We start from the raw sequence: 7,653 nt of genomic DNA on the forward strand, positions 1-7,653 counted from the left end.
TTCGCAGGGGGCTGGGGTAGGCAGGGACCTGGTGGCAAAAGAGGTCCCTGGAGATGCTCTGGAGTTTTGTGCTTTTGTTTCTGGAGGCAGAGGGTCCCTCGGGGCTCATCTGTGGGAAGTGCCCTGCTCCAGCACCAGGAGAGCCCTGTATACTCTGGCCCTTTGGTAGTGGAAGCCTCTGGGCTCACTTAGCCCTTGGCTGTTGCAGCTCCTACTTTGGAGACACTGCAGATTCGAATGGAGCGTTATGGTCGCCCTTGTACCTCTGCTGTGCAGGACCAGCGTCACCCCTGCTGCCTGCCTGACAGGACCTGAAGCCTCATGTGTGGGTGGCTGTCCCTTTTCTCTTGGGACCTTGAGGGGACACAAGAGCTGGGGAACAGGTGTGAACATTCTCTCATTTATTTATTTTACTATTTTCTTTCCTCTTTCTTTTGTGATAGGGTCTGACATAGAATGGGCCATCCTTGAACTTGCTACATAGCTGAGGATGGCCTTGAATTCCTGATCTTCCTGCTTCGGCTCCCAGAGTATTGAGATTATAGTATGTACTGCTATGCACACATTTATTAGCTCTTTTGTTTTCTTTTGCAGGCCAGTAGTACAAACTGGCCTGGAACTCAGAGCAACTCCCCTGCCCTGACTCCTGAGGGCTGGGCTTACAGATGGGTGCCACCACACCAAGCCAAGCCTTCCCACATTAGCAGTTTTTCTTCGATGGCACCAGTGTGGTCATCCCCCAATCCTGGGTCCCAAGCAAGTCCTCTCAGTTCTTGTCCTAAGGGAAGGCTCCCCCCAACCCCATCTTGGTGCTCTAGCCTTTTGCCAGTACAGTTAGCTATTTATCTCACACGGCAAATCAGCTTGGAGCTTTTCCACTAAAGCGGGAGATACTTCCAGAACCAACCAGCACCTGTATTCTGGTTATAATAACAGTGTCTGTTCTCCAAGACACAGCTTCCTGAGCAAACCCCCAGCCCCGCCTCCCTGCAGGCCCCTGGCTTCTCAGCAAATGCTTTGGGAGATGGCATAGCACCAGTGTGGGTGACGGACTCAAGCAAGACCCCCTGGCTTCACGTACTGATTTTTCCATTTAGCCAGTACTTTGATCCCATTATGCCATCTCTGAGCCTCAGTTTCTGCTGTCAGACAAGGATGGTGGCAGCAAGACCCGTCTCCTTGCGTGTTGTGGCAGCTAAATGAGACAAAACATTAGCTCCTGACACTCTAGGGATGACCTTTGGACAGTACAGCACCAGGATCTCAGCCCACACCTGCTGGATCCAACTCTGTATTTCAACCAGGCACACAGGGGTGTCCGATGCACAATCAAGCTGGAGAAGTTCTGATCTGGGCTGGTGTGCTTACTTCTGCCTCTCTCCACCTCCTGTCCCTCTCTGGAAACATGGAGAAAATGGTCCATCTCTTGGAGCTGATGGAAGGTTGAAGATAAATGAGAAGGTGCTTCTTGAGGTTAGGGAAACCAACCATCACACACACACACACACACACACACACACACACACACACACACACACATTGAGATAGGATTATACAGTCCAGGCTGGTTCTGAACTGGCTAACGATGACCTTAAGCTCCCGGTCCTCTTGCCACTACCTCCTGGGTTCACAGACGTGTGCCACAAGGCCTGGCTGATATTTTTGAAAGCATTCTTGCTCATGCTTTACTGATACTTTCTCCTATTTTCATTTCTAGCTTTAACAAATTATTACTCACGAAGCTGGAGAGATGGCTCAGCGCTCGAGAGCACTGCCTGCTCTTCCAGAGGACCAGGATTCAATTCCCAGCACAAAAATGGCAGCTCACAACTATAACCCCAAGATCTGACAACCTCTGACACACAGACATACATGCACGCAAAACACCAAGGCACATATAAAAATTATTACTCACAATCATTATTGTGTGTTTGTGACTACAGGTGTGCAAGCATCATGTGGATGGTCAGAGGACACGCACGTGCAGAGGTCAGAGAATGACGTTACGGGTTGATTCCTGCCCTCCGTTGTGCTGAGGCACGGCCTGTCTTCCTGTCTCCTCTGCGCCGTGTAGTCCAGGCTGGCTGATTCTCCCATCTCCACCTCCCATCTCATGCCAGGACTTCTGTGGATGTCAGATGTGCACCATCGCATCTGGCTTTCTACATGGACTCCAGGAATTGAACTCAGGTCACCAGGCTTGTGTGCTGATCGCTTTTACCCATGATATCATCCTCCTGGCCTGGTGAGAAAAGGAGGCGTTCCAAACAGGAGCTTTCATAAAATTCCTGGAGCCGATTGGCTCCTGAACTGGGTCTAGTCCTCGGACCTCAGTCTATGGCCAGTGAGGGACTCCTTAGAGACTTCCTGGGTTCCCAGATTGGCCATTCAAAGTCCGTGGGTTTCACTCACCAGCCTGTCACCCAGGGGCACCTGCCCTGTTGTGCTGTGACCAACGCTGTTTGTTTGCTCACGTTGAGGACGTTGGTGACTGCAGAGTGGAAAGGGTGGGGAAGGAAAGATGGGACCACGCTGGGACTTGACGGTTAATTAAAATGTCCTCAGAGGTGATCAATCCAGAGTCAATGACTTGAATCCACAATGACCTGGCTCCGTCGGCTGAGCGCTCAGCCTTGGCCTTGCTGAGGCGGTAGGCAGGAAGCCTGGCTGACCTCCTTCTGGTCCTGGGAGGCCTGGCACCGGGCACTGCTGTCCACACCGCCTCCCAAATATTCCTGTCTTGTTTCCATAATAGCTTCTGTCACTGCTCTTGACAGGCCAGCCATTAAGTCTTTGGCAAAATTGTAAGAATTATTAACATACGAGGTTTTATACTATTTGACAGCTGTCGGCTCCTTTAGAATCCCATCATCCCTTTCCCTCCCTCCCCTCTATCCCCTCCCATCCTGGGGGGAAGGGAGGAACCTTTCAGTCACTGTGGAATGGAAAGGAGGCCAATCATTCTTCTTCTTCTTCTTTTTTTAAAATTGTATATTTGAGTCAGTGTCCCTCTATGCAACCTAAGCTGGCTTTGACCTTGTAATCCCCCTGCCTCATCATCCCTAGCATTGGGATGAAAGGGATGTAATAACCACACGGGTCACACAAGTCTTCCAGAGGTCCCCTCACGATCCCTCCTACACATCTGTGGACTGCTCCTGTGGTCCCTGGGCCCCGTGTCTGGGCTTGGCCTGGAACCCTTCCTCAACATAGGGCAACATCACGCCCTCTGCTTCTGTGCCTCCATGAGACTCCAGCTCTCTCTCATTGTCACAAGGAGCACGCCCATGCCCTCCTGCATGTGGCAGTCAAGCTGTGCCTCAGGCCCACATTTTATCTTCCTCACAACTTTGTGGGGCCGAGAACCTTGGAGCTTCAAATCCAGCCTCATGGTGATGTTTTGGTAGTATGGTCATCCTGGGGTTACGGCCCAGCTCTGGACGACTTGGGCCTCTACAGGGTCTGGGGACAGGTCAAAAGTTGTCTCAGACCCCAAGGGGCAGGCTTCTCTGATATCTTTTTAAAGTGAAGTTTGGTGTTCACACAGCTATCAAGTAAGAGGTACAGGACGTCAATGCTGAAGAGAAAGGCCCCGCTAGACATCAGACTGTATCCTAAGACAGGCCAGACAAAGCTGGTGTTGGCGAGCACAAAAACCAACAGACTCACAGGTCAGTTCCCAGGAAATGATAAGAAGTGACATTTCAAATTAATGTAGAGAGGGTCAATTTGTCCCGAAATGGCGTGGGCCATTAACTAACTGCTTGGGGAACACAGACTCCTGGATGGTGGAGACGCCACCGGGTGTCACAACATTTACGTGCAGAGAAAATTGCACAAGAGCTGCACAAGAGCTGCACTCGGCAAAAGGTGAGGTCACCTTGGAGCATAGAGACAAGGGGGTAGACCACAGCCTGCAGTGCAGACCAACCAACTACAGAGAATCCTGCTGTTAAAAGCATCCGGTCTGGCCGGGTGGTGGTGATGCACGCCTGGAAGGCCCACACTTGGGAGGGCCTTCGTTTCTGTGCTCGCCAACGCCAGCTTTGTCTGGCCTGTCTTAGGATACAGTCTGATGTCTAGCCGGACCTTTCTCTTCAGCATTGACGTCCTGTACCTGTTACTTGATCTCAGAGTTCGAGCCCAGCCTGGTCTACAGAGTGAGTTCCAGTACAGCCTGGGCTTCACAGGGAAACTGGCTCTCAAAAAAGAACAACAAAACAGAAGCAGCCAGCCAGTGGTTAAGAGGATGTACTACTCTCGTAGAGGACCTGAGGGTGGGTCACAACTGTTTGCAACTCCAGCTCCAAGGATTCTGACACCTTCTTCTGGTCTTTAAGGGCATTTTCATTTGAATGCATTCACACACACACATGCTCACACATGCTCACACACATACTCACACACATGCACGTACACACACGAGCATGCACACATGGACATATACACATGCACACATACACACATGTACGCACGCACGCACATGCTAGGACTTACAAGATGTTCAGTCAGTAGAGGAGCTTGCTGCCAAGCCCAACAACCTGGATTTGACCCCACAACTTGCCCTCTGACCTCTATAGGTGTGCTATGGCATGTGTGTGTCCCACCCTTCCAACACACACAAAATAAATGAATAAATGTTCAAAAAATTAAAAATAAGCAGGCCAGCTGGGAAACTATCTTGGCAGGATCTACTGCAAAAAGCTGGAAGGATCTAGTGTGGGGTCCGGTTGTTCAGCCTGTCTCAGCTGGCTTGTGGTGTCCAGTACTATGTACTTAACGGTCAGCCAAAGCTAGGACAAATCCTGAAAAGGCAAAACTTTGGGCATCTATTGGTAAACACTCACCATCCTGAAGTTCTTTTGTTGTCTACCTTGCATTCCTCTTGCTGCAAGAATAGTTTCTTCTGTTGTTCAGTTCCCAGGGGAGTGGGAAGACCTCTTCCCTTGAAGTGACTCCACGAACAGCGTGTGGCTCCCAGGGCATCAAGGCCTGGTGTGGAAGCATGGTTCAGTGACATCCGTGGTCCAGGGGCTCATCTCAGAGTTATGGCCCCAGCTGGTTCTGGTCTCCAATCTGGTCTCCCATTTCCACCTCCAGAGACCTCAGTGAGCGCCTTGACTCCTGGCACGGTCCTGCCTTTGTCTGGAACCTGTGGCTGGTCTTGAAGGGTGGTGGCTACTCCAGGCTGGCCTGGCTGGGTAGGCTGGGCAGGCTGGGCAGGCAACAGCTGGCCCCTGTGGATTGGCGGCAGCGCGGAAGCTAATCCACTTTTATCTCGTTATGGTGACAGCCGCCCCGTTAAATGGAATGGACTATCGATCTGGGGCTCACGTCCAGCCCTAGGATTTTCCATCACAGACCTGAGTAGAATAGGAGAAAAGCAACACTTATTAACTCGGGTGCCAGTCAGGAGCGGAGGCTGGTTGAGGGGCCAAGTGTGGGTGCAGAGGAGGAGGGGCGTAGACACAGGCTGAGGGGCGGAGCCATGGGACCCGGCCAGGATAGGGCAGCCTGTTTCCCCGCCTCTCTCCGCGAGGGGAAAAGGGGCTGCCGTGCAGCCCTGTTCACACACAAAGTCCACGCGAAGCCAGTGCGGGAACACACATAAATACGACTCCACATGGCCCCTAGAAGCACGTGTCTGCCCGCATGCTTGTTCATTGCCGACACACACCGATACAGTACCATCACAGACATCCCCAGTACAACGCAGGCACACATACTTCTGACAGCAACACATTTACTCTCCCAGTATCGGCACGGTGTGTCCGCACGCTGCCTGTGCCGGCACCACGTGTGCACGCGTTCTCGGTCCCAACACACCCCCCTCAATCCAACGCCCGCAGTACCAACACACCCCCAATACCAACACGCACCCCTAATACCAGCAGACACCCCCAAAACTAACACATGCCATTGCCAAAACACCACGTATAAACACTCTGATCACTACACACACTCAGTCCCCATACCCACACATACGTAACTGGTACTGACACATGTACGTACCAGGTTGGCACGCATTCCACACTGCACACACCTTTGTGTGCTATTTATTGCCACAGGTCCACACAGCGCCGGCACACATTTAATGCTGGCATACATAGCATACAGTAGTGATACAGCCACTGTCGACACATCTGTGTGGCCAAGCTGACACATACCTATACACGTATCCAGTACTGACAGACAGGAACACACAGGGCTGTCTTCAACAATGACACACACACACAGGGTCACACAACGCAGACTCACACACTGACACGCACATGTCATTGACATAGGTACATACGCACAGCACTGTCCCAGACTCTGTCTGTCTCTCTCTCGCACACACAGACGAAGCATGCGACAACACAATTCTGATGTAAGTAGGTAACAGAAATGTTATGCACTGTGACACACACCCACCGCTGACGAATGTGTGGATTACCCGTCAACACACAGCTACACACAGTCAGCACTGGCATACAGATCCACCAGTGACACGCAGCTATTTACATGGCTGACACCGACACACAGCTACATGCAGTCAACACTGACACATGCATGGACCCACCCCCGACATACACCTACTGACAGCCTATACTGACAAAACGTCTCCACAGTACCATGCCCGTATACAGACAACACGGACAGCCAGTTAAGCCAATTCCATGGTTAATCTCCACCAACTCGACTGTATCTAGACTCTCCTGGGGGGCTGAGGCGCACCTCTGGGTGTGTCTGTGTTTCCAGCGAGGTTTGACTTGGGGGAGTGGCTCGGGCTGAGCCAGCATTTTTCTTTTCCGGGTTCCTGCCTGCCATGACGTGAGCCTCTCTGTATCCCATGCCCTTCCCACCGTGATGGAATGAAGCCTTTAAGACCATGAACTGAAGTAAATTAGTGCTCTGGTCATAGCAACACAGAGGGGCTAATACATCCGTCATGGAGCCGCCACACTGAACACTAGTGCCAACACACGCTTGCGCTCGCCCACACGCTGCTGACGCACAGATACAGACCCAGAAACACATGGTGTGCATATACCTCCCAGCACAATCCACATGTGTACATGTATACACACACACACACATTTTAACACATCTAGCACCTGCTAACGACACACATATGCTGTCTACTGACAGGCACAAGCACAGCATTGACACTGCCATTTGCCGTCTATTACTGACACAAAAACTACACATGCACACACACAGGCACTGGCTGGCTCCTTTGTTTGCCCGAAGCCTCTGAGGCTGGCTTTCTGCTCTTTCCAGGGGGAGGCTGGGGCAGTGGGTGTCCTGGTTAGGCTTCTCTTACTGAGATAAACACCATGACTGAAAGCAGCTTGGGGATGAAGGGGTTTATTTCAGCTTGCAGTTGGAGCCCCTCTTGAAGGGAACTTCAGGCAGGAACCCGGAAGCAGGAGATGAATTTGTAGAGCTGGGAATGGAACCCAGAACATGAAGGTTCAGGGCCTGCGTGCCTGACCTCTTTGTAATCCCCTCACTGTCATACCTGGACCTTTCTGCACACACAGACACATTCCTGCAGCATCAGTGTGGCTCACCGGGGTGACCCGTCCATGTCCATGCTGGCCCCTGGCAGGGCTGAGTGGGAGGAGCCCTGCCTGGGGTGGGGGTGGTGCTCATGCTGGGAAAGGCCCC

General features: G+C 51.9%; 1 long non-coding RNA gene across 3 annotated transcripts; it reads right to left on the reverse strand.

The window, feature by feature from the left end:
- Window positions 1-386: 386 nt before the first annotated feature.
- Window positions 387-5,387, reverse strand: LOC132653002 (uncharacterized). 3 transcript variants are annotated; one of them, XR_009590604.1, is made up of 3 exons: window positions 4,848-5,387; window positions 1,916-3,462; window positions 387-1,432 (listed from the first exon to the last, which is right to left on the reverse strand). It is a non-coding gene; the product is annotated as an uncharacterized LOC132653002 (long non-coding RNA). The 3 variants fall into 3 exon arrangements; XR_009590605.1 differs by having other exon boundaries at window positions 1,916-2,791; window positions 4,848-5,378; XR_009590603.1 differs by lacking the exon at window positions 4,848-5,387 and having other exon boundaries at window positions 1,916-4,841.
- Between the last annotated feature and the right edge of the window lie 2,266 nt (window positions 5,388-7,653).

Source organism: Meriones unguiculatus, chromosome 3 (assembly GCF_030254825.1).
Source record: "Meriones unguiculatus strain TT.TT164.6M chromosome 3, Bangor_MerUng_6.1, whole genome shotgun sequence".
Classification (NCBI taxonomy): Eukaryota; Metazoa; Chordata; class Mammalia; order Rodentia; family Muridae; genus Meriones; species Meriones unguiculatus.